We start from the raw sequence: 13,698 nt of genomic DNA on the forward strand, positions 1-13,698 counted from the left end.
CTATAACTTAATGACCCTTCACACACCTAACCATTTCCTTGGCTCTCTTGTAGTGTATCCATTGTTTTCAGTGCCATGATGTCATTGAGGAGCAGATTCAATGCATGAGCAGCACAGCCAATGGGTGTGATGTGAGGGTAGGACTCCTCTACTTTAGACCAAGCAGCCTTCATGTTCGCAGAATTGTCTGTGGTCCAAGGGTGACTGCCTTCAGCTCATGTGCAATGTAGAGACCGGTGTGTCTGTTGTCCCTTGTGTCTGTGCTCTTGTAGAATACTGATTGACGGGTGGAGATGATGTAGTTAATTATTCCTTGCCCACAAACATTCGACCACCCATCAGAGATGATTTCAATACAGTCTGCTTTCTCTATGATTTGCTTGACCTTCACTTGAACTCTGTTGAACTCTGCATCCAGCAAATGAGTAGATAAAGCATGTCTGGTTGGAGGGGTGTATGCTGGACGAAGAACATTCAGAAATCTCTTCCATTACACGTTGCCTGTAAGCATCAGAGGTGTACCTGTTGCATACACAGCTCTAGCAAGACATTCATCAGCATTTCTCTGACTACGTTCCTCCATTGATCAAAAAAACTTCTGATTCCAGGAGGACCATGAGCTGTTGCTATCTATAAGGTGTCTGATTCATCCTTTTCACCTCGAATAGGAGTAGAGGGACTTTTGTCAGAGGTTGCTTGTTGTGAGCGCTGAGGGAGCTTCATGCACTTGGCCAGATGATTGTGCATCTTTGTTGCATTCTTCACATATGATTTGGCACAGTATTTGCAAAAGTACACAGCTTTTCCTTATACATTAGCTGGAGTGAAATGTCTCCACACATCAGCCCGTGGCATTTTCCTGTAAAGATTAGAAAAAAATGAGTAAAAAAACTTATAATAAATTTCCATGTACAGATAAATAGTTAAGCAGTTAGATTAAACAACTAATTTGTTAGATACATGTTTTAAAATGAAACATGTATAGAAACAGGTGAATTAACAATCCTCAGTTAGCAGGCTCAAGCAAGCTAAAACCCAGATGGTAGCAAAAACTACCTAGCAGAAATTGTTAACAAGTTAGAAATTATTTAAACACACTTTGCTGTAGGCTACTAATTACTAGTGAACAAAAAATGATGTATGTCATATCAAATATATTCACCTCACCCAGTATTGTAATCAAAACTTACCAGAAACCATGTAGTCCTTGGCTCAGACAGTGTAGTGGTGTGGGCTCAATAGCATCTCATTAGTGTGCAAGATCTTGAGAATCAGCTGTACATGTGATGGAAAAGTGCACTGGACATGTGATGGAAGAATGCACTGTGCATGCAGAGGGTTGCGATTCCATTGAATTGGGGATAGTTTAACCAAAATATGCCACAAGACCTATAATTGCCTTATGTGTATCCCACAAAAAAGGTTCACTGTTATAAGCTAACTTTTTGATGAATTTAAGCAAAATTCCCCAAATTCCAGGGCTTAACTTCCCATGAAAATTCCGGAAATTTACTGGAAAGTTTGACCCTTTTCAACCCTATTCTTAACTGACTTGCCTAGTTAAATAAAGGATAAATAAAATAAATATCAAGTTCACATAAAGTGAAAGACCTCGATCCATATGATTATAGAGCCCAACCTATTTATTCTCAATGTTGGCCAATCACGGGACCTTCCTCACACAACCTTGCCTGTTTAGTATGCCGGTCCATACACTATCGGAGCTGTATTAATCAGATATTTTATTCTAATGGAGTTTATGGCCAGTCCATCAATCTATGCTGAGTGGAAGTTGGCTCGAGCTGCCTACTGTAGTAGAGGTGGGCGCACATGTGCAGTCGAGTGGGAGAACCTTCACAGGACATGGAACAGTACCTCTTTCTGTAGGCTATATTGGTGTTAGCTGATGTACAGATGTGTGCAGTCATAACACATATAATGAATTATCCTTCTATAGGTACATGCAGCCACACTACCAAAATAGTGAGCAGCTAGTTTAGCAGAGGATGTCATAGACAAATACAGAATAGGCTCATAGTTTATTAGTTCCTCTAATTGGAAGATATAATACACACGCTACATCATGACTGAGGCAGTTTGTTTCATATTCATTTGTTCACCTAAATAGTGAGCAATGAGCATAACACTTGTGAACCAATAGCTGTTCAGACTGTGAGTTAGTGTAATCAAACGTTCAAAGCAGTGTCTGCAAAAGCAAACAGCCATTGCAAGAGGAATGTGCCTGGCAGCAGCAAAATCCTTTGTTGGTCTTTCGAGACAATATTGCTTGACACGAGAATGATCATGGACATGCATTGTCTTCCTGAGGTAAATTGATGTAATACAGTCATCTAGCTACCTCTCAATGGCATAAAGCCAACACATTGTTGTCATTAGAAAGATATAAACATCTGTCAATTGTAATGTGTAATGACTGTTTATTACAATCAATCTTATGACTCTGAGACAATGTAAGTTTATCTAGTGGTGAATTCACTATGGCTGTGAAGAGATAACTGTTCCAGCAGATTCAATGAAATATCATAAAATGAAAATCAATCACGTAATGACATGGATCTGACACAGGGGAGGCAGTGTGTCTGAGTGTGTCATGCATGACTGTAAAGGCGTTAGCATGCTAAAAATTGCATGACTTCGAGTCGTCTCTTGTTGAATGACAACAGGCACGTCATTGAAGAATTCCTTCTGTTGACCAATCGCCAATGAGGGGGGGCGTAGACTTCGGCTGACGACTTCGGCTTGCCTTCGCAAAAAATGTTTGTGTGCCCGAAACAGCCAAAGAAGAAACCCTTGCCGAAGTCGAAAACGAACAATAACGTAAGAAAATGTCGTCATAATATATGCACGAACTGTTCCAAACTGTTTCGTCTGCTGCATATATTACCTAGACAGGAGTCACATCAACAGCATAAAAGTGTCCATGTAACACGTGACCTCTCCCTCCAGGGCCCATGTGGAAGTGACAGATTGCACAGAAAAGGTTACAAGGTGTATACATACAGAGACCATACAAGACCCCGATTATCTTTTATGGACAATTGGCTTCTATTTCTGGGAAATGTGTTCTATGTGACATGAACATAAAATGCAATTTTCACAAGGAAACTAACTGAACCATACGCTTTTAGGAATATTTCTGTAGGAATTGTCCTGTACAGCAATTCCTAATACAGTATGTATCTGGAGGTGTTATGTGTTGATCATAACCCTTATCCCCAAACCAATAGTATTCATAAGCACCCCTCTTTTGCAGAGAGACATAATAACACAAGGGGCACAGAACAATGGCACTGGTTGGCACAAAGACTACAATGCACTCTGGAGAAGCAGAAACAGGCAGTAATCAAGGAGAGGTAAGACGGAGGGATGGAGGAGTGGCAGGATTGCCTCCCTCTGAACAGGCCCCAAATAGAGGGGATAGAGAAATGATGTGAAATCCTGCTTCAGTTGCTGTGCACGATCAGTGGAGAAGCACTGTGAGTGAACATACACACTAGACTGATCACTGACACCCACACAGATGCTCAGTCAAATACTGTAGAGTAGAAAGTAGAGTAGCAAGGACAGAAAGAACGAGAGGATCCAAAAGAAGATCAGATTGAATCCGGACAGTAAGAAATAGGACTATGTTGTGAGACTAGAGGAGGCATGAGTCGGTAGCTGGTACCGAAAGCTCAGTCTGATGCAATGAAAGTATGTATAGACCAGCTCACCATTAAGAGCTAGCTGCTGTAATACACTGATCTCAATGTTGAAGGCCCTTTCCTGTTTCAGCATGACAATGCCCTCATGCACAAAGCGAGGTCCATACAGAAATGGTTTGTCGAGATCGATGTGGAAGAACTTGACTTGCCTGCACAGAGCCCTGACCTCAACCCCATCAAACACCTTTGGGATGAATTGGAACGTGGACTGTGAGTCTGGCCTAATCGCTCAATATCAGTGCCTGACCTCACTATTACATTTACATTTACGTCATTTAGCGGACGCTCTTATCCAGAGCGACTTACAGTAGTGAATGCATACATTTCATACAATTTCATACATTTTTTCATACCTTTTTTGTTTTTTTTCTGTGCTGGCCCCCCGTGGGAATCAAACCCACAACCCTGGTGTTGCAAACACCATGCTCTACCAACTGAGCTACAGATGCTCTTGTGGCTGAATGGAAGCAAGTCCCTGCTGTAATGTTCCAACATCTAGTGGAAAGCCTTCCCAGAAGAGTGGAGGCTGTTATAGCAGCAAAGGGGAGACCAACTCCATATTAATGCCCATGATTTTGGAATAAGATGTTCGACGAGCAGGTGTCCACATACTTTTGGTCATGTAGTGTATAATGTTCTCTAACAGCCGTCATGCAAAAATATACATTTTCACCTAGATCTGGCTTGTCTCTACAATATTTAATCAATCCCACAACTACTGCCCGCTCAAACATCAGTCTTACAATTCTGTTTGTTGAACAGTTCTGAGTGTTGTTTCACATGTGATATTTTATCATCCCTGATGTAAATTCAATAAATACCTGACAACATTACTGTAAATTTGTTCATGTGAAAGCCTCACATCTTGCAACTTTGATATTAAAACTCACTTAATTGTCTGGTTGGGGAAAAAACTAACTTCCAGTGAGTGCAAATGTAGCCTACACTGAAAAATGGAAGGGGTCTGCTTTTTTATTGTAGGCCTAGCTACTCAAACCCCATTCAGAAATTGTATTTTAATTACAAGTTGGTGGTGAATATGGTGTGTTAACCATGAATGATGGGGGTTTTACTCACATCCAAAATAAGAACATGTACTGGACAAAAAGGTTCAGTTGATGTAAGGGGGATACAGCAGCAGGTAGGTGGGGGGGGGTATTGGTATATTTGCAATAGGCTATATCATTACCTAATTTAAATGACCATTGAATAGGCAACAGCAGATTACAGCTGTGGTTGTGAACTCAAAACTAGGCTAGCCTACATGTATCCATGCTTTCAAATATACCTATTCTGTAGCAGGTGCATCTCGAAGATTCTAAATTCTACCACCATTTCTTGATTTTGAACGATTTCAGTTAAACTATTTATTTAGCGTTTTGGTTACACAGCTGTAGCCTACCCAGAGCATGCACGATCATTTACAGATTGGCGCGCATGCTGCTTGTCCCCTTTGCCACACCCGCACCAATACTCCGGCTTCATTCTCTTGTCTAGAGGTGAGACAATGGCTATTTGATTCATTTAAAAACGCACACAAGTAAAGCCATAGTCACCACAGCCAAATCTACTGCATGGGTCAATTGCCTATTTCAATACCGGATATTACAATATTTCGGACAACAGATTTGGCACACTTGCATCTGACTCGCAGGGTCCTAACGCATTGTTACGCGCGTAGCCTAATAGACATTACTATAAGCAACACTGACACTAGCTATCGTAGGCTACGCTGCTATAACCCAGCATATCACACATGAAGAAGGTTGTTGGTCTTGGCATATGATTGAACACCGGACCGATCATACTGCACAGATTAAACCTTTGGCAACACCCTTGCAATCCTTCCACGACACCGGCGGTGGCTTTAACACCGGTAGCCTATATGGGAAGGTGTCAACACACGGTTTTGTGCAGGCATTATTGTCCACTACTGTACGAATAACAAAACGTTCCGGGTGTCGGCTACAATGTCATGCTCACATGATACACAGGCTACACCTGTGCCTCCCATACACTGCAAGATAACTGCCAGAGAATGCAGAACAATGAAATAAAGGCTACCTGTCCTGTCGGGTCCAACTGTCAGTCTTCAGTCTAGATGTGGACCATTGAGGTTACAGGCCAGCGAAGCAACGTTACACCGACGCCGCCACCGCCCCTCAGCTTCTTTTCCCCGGGAGATGGCGCGAGAGAATAGATGGGAGGCACGACCGGGAAGGCGCGGAGGAAAGACGGAGGGGCGTGCTATAGGGGACAAGGGAACTCCCAGCGACGCGCGTGATGTGTCGACTGCTCCAGCTACCATATATTGGACACAGGGTCGGTGCAGACATAAAAAAACAACAACACAACTATTTTTTACTCAGTCGGGTCTCAATTTACTAATGAAAGTAAGAATAGTAGAATACACCAGGTGCAATTTCGAAATGTGGTTGTTCATCAGCAGTTTGTCTCTTATTATGTCAGTCGCTGACAGTCACTCAACTAGCCATGTCAGCCAGTGGCGATCCGTCATTTAGGGCAAAGCCCCACCTGTTTTCATATAAAGTATAACATTTTTTTTTTTTTTTGGGGGGGGGGGGGCCTTGCCTGTTTTGCATGTTATTTTGGCATTAATATGTGTCACATATTAAAATTGAGTTTATAAAGCCGCATACAAACATGGTCTCTTTTTTGTTTTCTTGAGTGAGGCAGCTCCAAAATGCAGGTGTTTCAGCCTAGCTCAGTGCTTTCTGTGCTGGTGGGGCAAGCCAGCAGAAAATAGGAGCATTGCACCATGATTGGCTCAGTGTTCTGTCACTCATGGGGACAATACGTCATCGCCAAGTTTAAGTCCTTAGTAAGGATAGACGTCCAAAATTTCAGCCCTTTGGGTCCTGCCATAGAGTTATATTACAAGTGCCCTTCCAATAAGGCTCAAGGTCATTGGCCACAGATAAAATGACATCAAATCACATTATATGTACAGTAGCTTTGATTGGACTGATCATGTCAACATCTTACTTTCAAGATCTTAGCTAGCAGCCATCATTATGAACCAAGTCGACAATCTACTGGCAAATAATTTTTAATCCTTGTCATATGAAGAGAAATAATGAAGAGAAATTATAGATAAAACTTTTCAGGGCTCATTGGCCATTGGACATAAAGATAACACAACAAGTTGGAAATCGCAAATATAACAATGAGTGGTTTGTAAGGAATCAGTGGCTAACTGCAAGCAGTGCAAAGCAACCACTAACATTAGCATGAATTAACATGAATTCCCACCATACAGTGGCAAGAAAAAGTATGTGAATCCTTTGCAATTACCTGCATTTCTGCTTAAATTGGTCATACAATTTGATCTGATCTTCATCTAAGTCACAACAATAGACAAACACAGTCTGCTTAAATTAATAACACACAAACAATTATACATTTTCATGTCTTTATTGAGCACACTGTGTAAACATTCACAGTGCAGGGTGGAAAAAGTGGATGTAATAACTGGTTGACCCTCCTTTGGCAGCAATAACCTCAACCAAATGTTTTCTGTAGTTGCGGATCAGAATTGCACAACGGTCAGGAGGAATTTTTGACCATTCCTCTTTACAAAACTGTTTCAGTTCAGCAATATTCTTGTGATGTCTGTTGTGAACCGCTCTCTTGAGGTCATGCCACTGCATCTCAATCGGGTTGAGGTCAGGACTCTGACTGGGCCACTCCAGAAGGTGTATTTTCTTCTGTTGAAGGCATTCTGTTGTTGATTTACTTCTGTGTTTTGGGTCGTTGTCCTGTTTCATCACCCAACTTCTGTTGACCTTCAATTGGCAGACAGATAGTCTTACATTCTCCTGCAAAAATGCTTGATAAACTTGGTAATTCATTTTTCTGTCGATGATAGCAAGCTGTCCAGGTCCTGAGGCAGCAAAGCAGACCCAAACCATGATGCTCCCTCCACCATACTTTACAGTTGGGATGAGGTTTTAATGTTGGTGTGCTGTGCCTTTTTTTCTCCACACTTAGTGTTGTGTGTTCCTTCCAAACAACTCAACTTTAATTTAATCTGTCCACAGAATATTTTGCCAGTAGCGCTGTGGAACATCCAGGTGCTCTTTTGCAAACTTCAGACATGCAGCAATGTTCTTTTTGGACAGCAGAGGCTTCTTCCGTGGTGTCCTCCCATGCACACCATTCTTGTTTAGTGTTTTACGTATCGTAGACTCGATAACGGAGATGTTAGCATGTTCCAAAGATTTCTGTAAGTCTTTAGCTGACACTGTAGGATTCTTATTAACCTCATTGAGCATTATGTGCTGTGCTCTTGCAGTCATCTTTGCAGGACAGCCAGTCCTAGAGAGAGTAGCAACAGTGCTGAACTTTCTCCATTTATTGACAATTTGTCTTACCATGGACTGATGAACATAAAGGCTTTTAGAGATACTTTTGTAACCCTTTCCAGCTTTATTCAAGTCAACAATTCTTAATCTTAGGTCTTATGAGATCTCTTTTGTTTGAGGCATGGTTCACATCAGGCAATGCTTCTTGTGAATCGCAAACGCAAATTTTGTGAGTGTTTTGTATAGGGCAGGGCAACTCTAACCAACATCTCCAATCTCATCTCATTGATTGGTCTCCAGGTTAGCTGATTCCTGACTCCAATTAGCTTTTGGAGAAGTCATTAGCCTAGGGGTTTACATACTTTTTCCAACCTTATTTTTAATTATGTATTCAATATAGACGAGAAAAATACAATAATTTGTGTGTTATTCGTTTAAGCACACTGTGTTTGTCTATTGTTGTGACTTAGATGTCAGATCAACATTTATGACCAATTTATGCAGAAATCCAGGTAATTTCATACTTTTTCTTGCCACTGTAAATCTAGAGAATGACAAAGTTTGATGACAAAATTTGCCCACAAAGGACCGCCACGCCACCTTCACAAGGTGAGTCCAAAAATGTATTGTATGCTGCTACATAAATTATGTAATATGCAAGGGAGATATGTACACTGTAGCTAAGAGAGTGATACTAAGTGTATTTTATTTATTTTATTTCACCTTTATTTAACCAGGTAGGCTTGTTGAGAACAAGTTCTCATTTGCAACTGCGACCTGGCCAAGATAAAGCATAGCAGTTCGACATATACAACAACACAGAGTTCCACATGGAATAAACAAAACATACAGTCAATAATACAGTAGGGGAAAAAAGAAGAAAAAGTCTATACACAGTGAGTGCAAATGAGGTAAGATACGGGAGTTAAGGCAATAAATAGGCCATGGTGGCGAAGTAATTACAATATAGCAATTAAAAACTGGAATGGTAGATGTGCAGAAGATGAATGTGCAAGTAGAGATACTGGAGTGCAAAGGAGCAAGATAAATAAATAAATACAGTATGGGGATGAGGTAGTTGGATGGGCTGTTTACAGATTGGCTATGTACAGGTGCAGTGATCTGTGAGCTGCTCTGACAGCTGGTGCTTAAAGCTAGTGAGGGAGAGATGAGTCTCCAGCTTCAGTGATTTTTGCAGTTCGTTCCAGTCATTGGCAGCAGAGAACTGGAAGGAAAGGCGACCAAAGGATGAATTGGCTTTGGGTGTGACCAGTGAGATATACCTGCTGGAGCACGTGCTACGAGTGGGTGCTGCTATGGTGACCAGTGAGCTGAGATAAGGCGGGGCTTTACCTAGCAGAGACTTGTAGATGACCTGGAACCAGTGGGTTTGGCGACGAGAGTGAAGCGAGGGCCAGCCAACGAGAGTGTACAGGTCGCAGTGGTGGGTAGTATATGGGGCTTTGGTGACAAAACAGATGGCACTGTGATAGACTGCATCCAATTTGTTGAGTAGAGTGTTGGAGGCTATTTTGTAAATGACATCGCCGAAGTCGAGGATTGATAGGATGGTCAGTTTTACGAGGGTATGTTTGGCAGCATGAGTGAAGGATGCTTTTTTGTGAAATAGGAAGCCGTTTCTAGATGGAATTTTGGATTGGAGATGCTTCATGTGAGTCTGGAAGGAGAGTTTACAGTCTAACCAGACGCCTAGGTATTTGTAGTTATCCACATATTCTAAGTCAGAGCCATCCAGAGTAGTGATTCTAGATGGGCGTGCCGGTGCGAGCAGTGATCGGTTGAAGAGCATGCATTTAGTTCTACTTGCATTTAAGAGCAGTTGGAGGCCACGGAAGGAGAGTTGTATGGCATTGAAGCTCATCTGGAGGTTAGTTAACACAGTGTCCAACGAAGGGCCAGAAGTATACAGAATGGTGTCGTCTGCGTAGAGGTGGATCAGAGAATCATCAGCAGCAAGAGCAACATCATTGATATATACAGAGAAGAGAGTCGGCCCGAGAATTGAACCCTTTGGCACCCCCCTAGAGACTGCCAGAGGTCCAGAAAACAGGCCCTCCGATTTGACACACTGAACTCTATCAGAGAAGTAGTTGGTAAACCAGGCGAGGCAATCATTTGAGAAACCAAGGCTGTTGAGTCTGCCAATAAGAATGTGGTGATTGACAAGAGTCGAAAGCCTTGGCCAGGTCGATGAATATGGCTGCACAGTAATGTCTCTTATCAATGGCGGTTGTGATATCATTTAGGACCTTGAGCGTGGCTGAGGTGCACCCATGACCAGCTCTCAAACCAGATTGCATAGCGGAGAAGGTACGGTGGGATTCGAAATGGTCGGTAATCTGTTTGTTAACTTGGCTTTCGAAGACCTTAGAAAGGCAGGGTAGGATAGATATAGGTCTGTAGCAGTTTGGGTCTAGAGTGTCTCCCCCTTTGAAGAGGGGGATGACCGCGGCAGCTTTCCAATCTTTGGGAATCTCAGACGATATGAAAAGAGGTTGAACAGGCTAGTGATAGGGGTTACAACAATTTCGGCAGATCATTTTAGAAAGAGAGGGTCCAGATTGTCTAGCCCGGCTGATTTGTAGGGGTCCAGATTTTACAGCTCTTTCAGAACATCAGTTATCTGGATTTGGGTGAAGGAGAAATTGGGGAAGCTGTGGGGAGTGCAGGGCAGTTGACCGGGTTAGGGGTAGCCAGGTGGAAAGCATGGCTAGCCGTAGATAAATGCTTATTGAAATTCTCAATTCTAGTGTGAAATGACAGTGTGAAATGACAGTGTTTCCTAGCCTCAGTGCAGTGGGCAGCTGGGAGGAGGTGCTCTAATTCTCCATGGACTTTACAGTGTCCCAGAACTTTTTTGAGTTTGTGATACAGGATGCACATTTCTGCTTGAAAAAACTAGCCTTAGATTTCCTAACTGCCTGTGTATATTGGTTCCTAACTTCCCTGAAAAGTTACATATCACGGGGGCTGTTCGATGCTAATGCAGAACGCCACAGGATGTTTTTGTGCTGGTCAAGGGCAGTCATGTCTGGAGAGAACCAAAGGGCTATATCTGTTCCTGATTATACATTTTTTGAAAGGGGCATGCTTATTTAAGATGGTGAGGAAGGCACTTTTAAAGAACGACCAGGCATCCTCTACTGACGGGATGAGATCAATATCCTTCCAGGATACCCGGGCCAGGACGATTAGAAAGGCCTGCTCGCTGAAGTGTTTTAGGGAGTGTTTGACAGTGATGAGGGGTGGCCGTAATGAGGCAGTGATCGCTGAGATCTTGGTTGAAAACAGCAGAGGTGTATTTGGAGGGCAAGTTGGTTAGGATGATATCTATGAGGGTGCCCGTGTTTATAGATTTGGGGTTGTACCTGGTAGGTTCATTGATAATTTGTGTGAGATTGAGGGCATCAAGCTTAGATTGTCGGATGGCCGGGGTGTTAAGCATGTCCCAGTTTAGGTCACCTAGCAGCACGAGCTCTGAAGATAGATGGGGGCAATCAGTTCACATATGGTGTCCAGGGCACAGCTGGGGGCAGAGGGTGGCCTATAGCAAGCGGCAACGGTGAGAGACTTGTTTCTGGAAAGGTGGAATTTTAAAAGTAGAAGCTCGAATTGTTTGGGTACAGACCTGGATAGTAAGACAGAACTCTGCAGGCTATCTCTGCAGTAGATTGCAACTCCGCCCCCTTTGGCAGTTCTATCTTGTCGGAAAATGTTATAGTTAGGGATGGAAATTTCAGGGTTTTTGGTAGTCTTCCTGAGCCAGGATTCAGACATGGCTAGGATATCCGGGTTGGCAGAGTGTGCTAGGGCAGTGAATAAAACAAACTTAGGGAGGAGGCTTCTAATGTTAACATGCTTAACATGAATCCAAGGCTTTTACGGTTACAGAAGTCAACAAATGATAGCGCCTGTGGAATGGGAGTGGAGCTAGTCACTGCAGGGCCTGGGTTAACCTCCACAATACCAGAGGAACAGAGGAGGAGTAGGATAAGGGTACGGCTAAAGGCTAAAAGAACTGGACGCCTAGTACGTTCAGAACAGAGAGTAAAAGGAACAGATTTCTGGGCGCGGTAGAAATGATTCAAGGCATAATGTACAGACAAAGGTATGGTAGGATGTGAATACAGTGGGGGTAAACCTGTGCATAGAGTGACGATGAAAGAGATATTGTCTTTAGGAATATCATTTAAACCAGGTGATGTCACCGAATGTGTTGGAGGTGGAATTAAAGTGTTCACTAAGGCATATTGAGCAGGGCTCTACAGTGAAATAAGGCAATAAATACTAACCAAAACAGCAATGGACAAGGCATATTGACGTTAGGGAGAGGCATGCGTAGCCGAGTAATCATGGGAGTCCAGTGAGTGGCTTCAGGCAGCTAGAGGCCCGCTAGCAGAAGGGCCTTAGAAGGACGCCGCGACAGAAGAAAGTCTGTTGTGGCCCCCTCGTGCTGAATATGTCGGCAGACGGATCAGCAGGGCTCCGTGTGGTAAACCAGGCCAAATTGGAAAAATAGGTATAGTGGCCGAAGAATTTGTCCAATGTGCCTCTTAAGCTAACAGTCCGGTGTGCTCTAGACAGCTAACGTTAGCGGGCCACGGCTAGCAGTGCCGCGGAGCCAGTTTGAGTAACCCCTCGAGCAGATTTCGTCTGTAGTCCAGTTGTGAAGAATCACCGGGCCAGTTGGCAAAAAATGGTATTATAGCCCAGGAGTGCCTGTTGGGCTTCTTTTGCTTGCTGGGATATGGGCCTAGCTCCAGGCTAATTGGTGCTAGCTTCGGGACAGGGACGTGACGTTAAACCAGGAATAGTCACTCGGGTTGCAGCTAGCTAGCTGTGGTGATCCAGGTGAAAAGGTTCAGAGCTTGCGGTAGGAATCCGGGGATATGGAGAGAAGATAGGTCCGGTATGCTCTGTTTTGAATCGCGTTGTACAAACTGGCGAGAGCTTTCCAAGCTAAAGGTTAGCTGTTGACTAATTAGCTAGTAGCTAGTTAGCTGGCTACCTTCTGTTGGGGAGTACCGGTTCGGAGGTGGATAAGAATACTTTAGAAGAGACAGATCCACACCACATTGGGTGAGGCGGGTTGCATGAGAGTATTTTGAAGTTGAGGTTTAGAAAAATATAAAAGATATGCAAATAAAAAATATAAAAAAGATATATACATGGGACACGACAAGACGAAGAATAAAGACGTCTGACTGCTACGCCATCTTGGATGTTGTGTAGTTGTGTATGTTGTGTAGTAAGCTGTTAGAAGTTCATGTACCTCACCCTAATAATTTGGTCTATTTTCAACAACGCAGTATTGTAAACACATCGTGTGCTTGTTTGCAAACCTTTTTGTACAGCTTTGACAGTGCTACTGATAGTATTTTCACCTCTTAATTTCGCCTACTGTTCTAACTTGGTGGTGCACATGTAGCCTATAACCTGTTTTAGAGAAAAGTAATCATTGAATATTGTAAGAGCTTTCATTGTCTGTTTATATGCCCCCTTTATTTATCCTACAGTACACTGTGAGAACGGCCATGTTCTTAATTCTGTCGCTGTACATTTCAAAAGTGCTGAACACAGTTATATTGACTACGTCCATCGTCGCTCGCTCATTAATGTCTTAATCA

The 13,698-nt window shown here is 42.9% G+C and overlaps 1 protein-coding gene across 2 annotated transcripts in view; it reads right to left on the minus strand.

The window, feature by feature from the left end:
- LOC115165932 (protein 4.1) overlaps positions 1-6,156 on the minus strand; it is a 97,193-nt gene extending 91,037 nt beyond the window's left edge. For both annotated transcript variants that reach the window (XM_029719459.1, XM_029719456.1), the window contains exon 1: positions 5,790-6,156. The gene's annotated coding sequence lies outside the window, so the exon portion shown is untranslated. The remainder of the gene's footprint in view (positions 1-5,789) is intronic.
- Between the last annotated feature and the right edge of the window lie 7,542 nt (positions 6,157-13,698).

Source organism: Salmo trutta, chromosome 28 (genome assembly GCF_901001165.1).
Source record: "Salmo trutta chromosome 28, fSalTru1.1, whole genome shotgun sequence".
In the NCBI taxonomy this organism is placed as follows: domain Eukaryota; kingdom Metazoa; phylum Chordata; class Actinopteri; order Salmoniformes; family Salmonidae; genus Salmo; species Salmo trutta.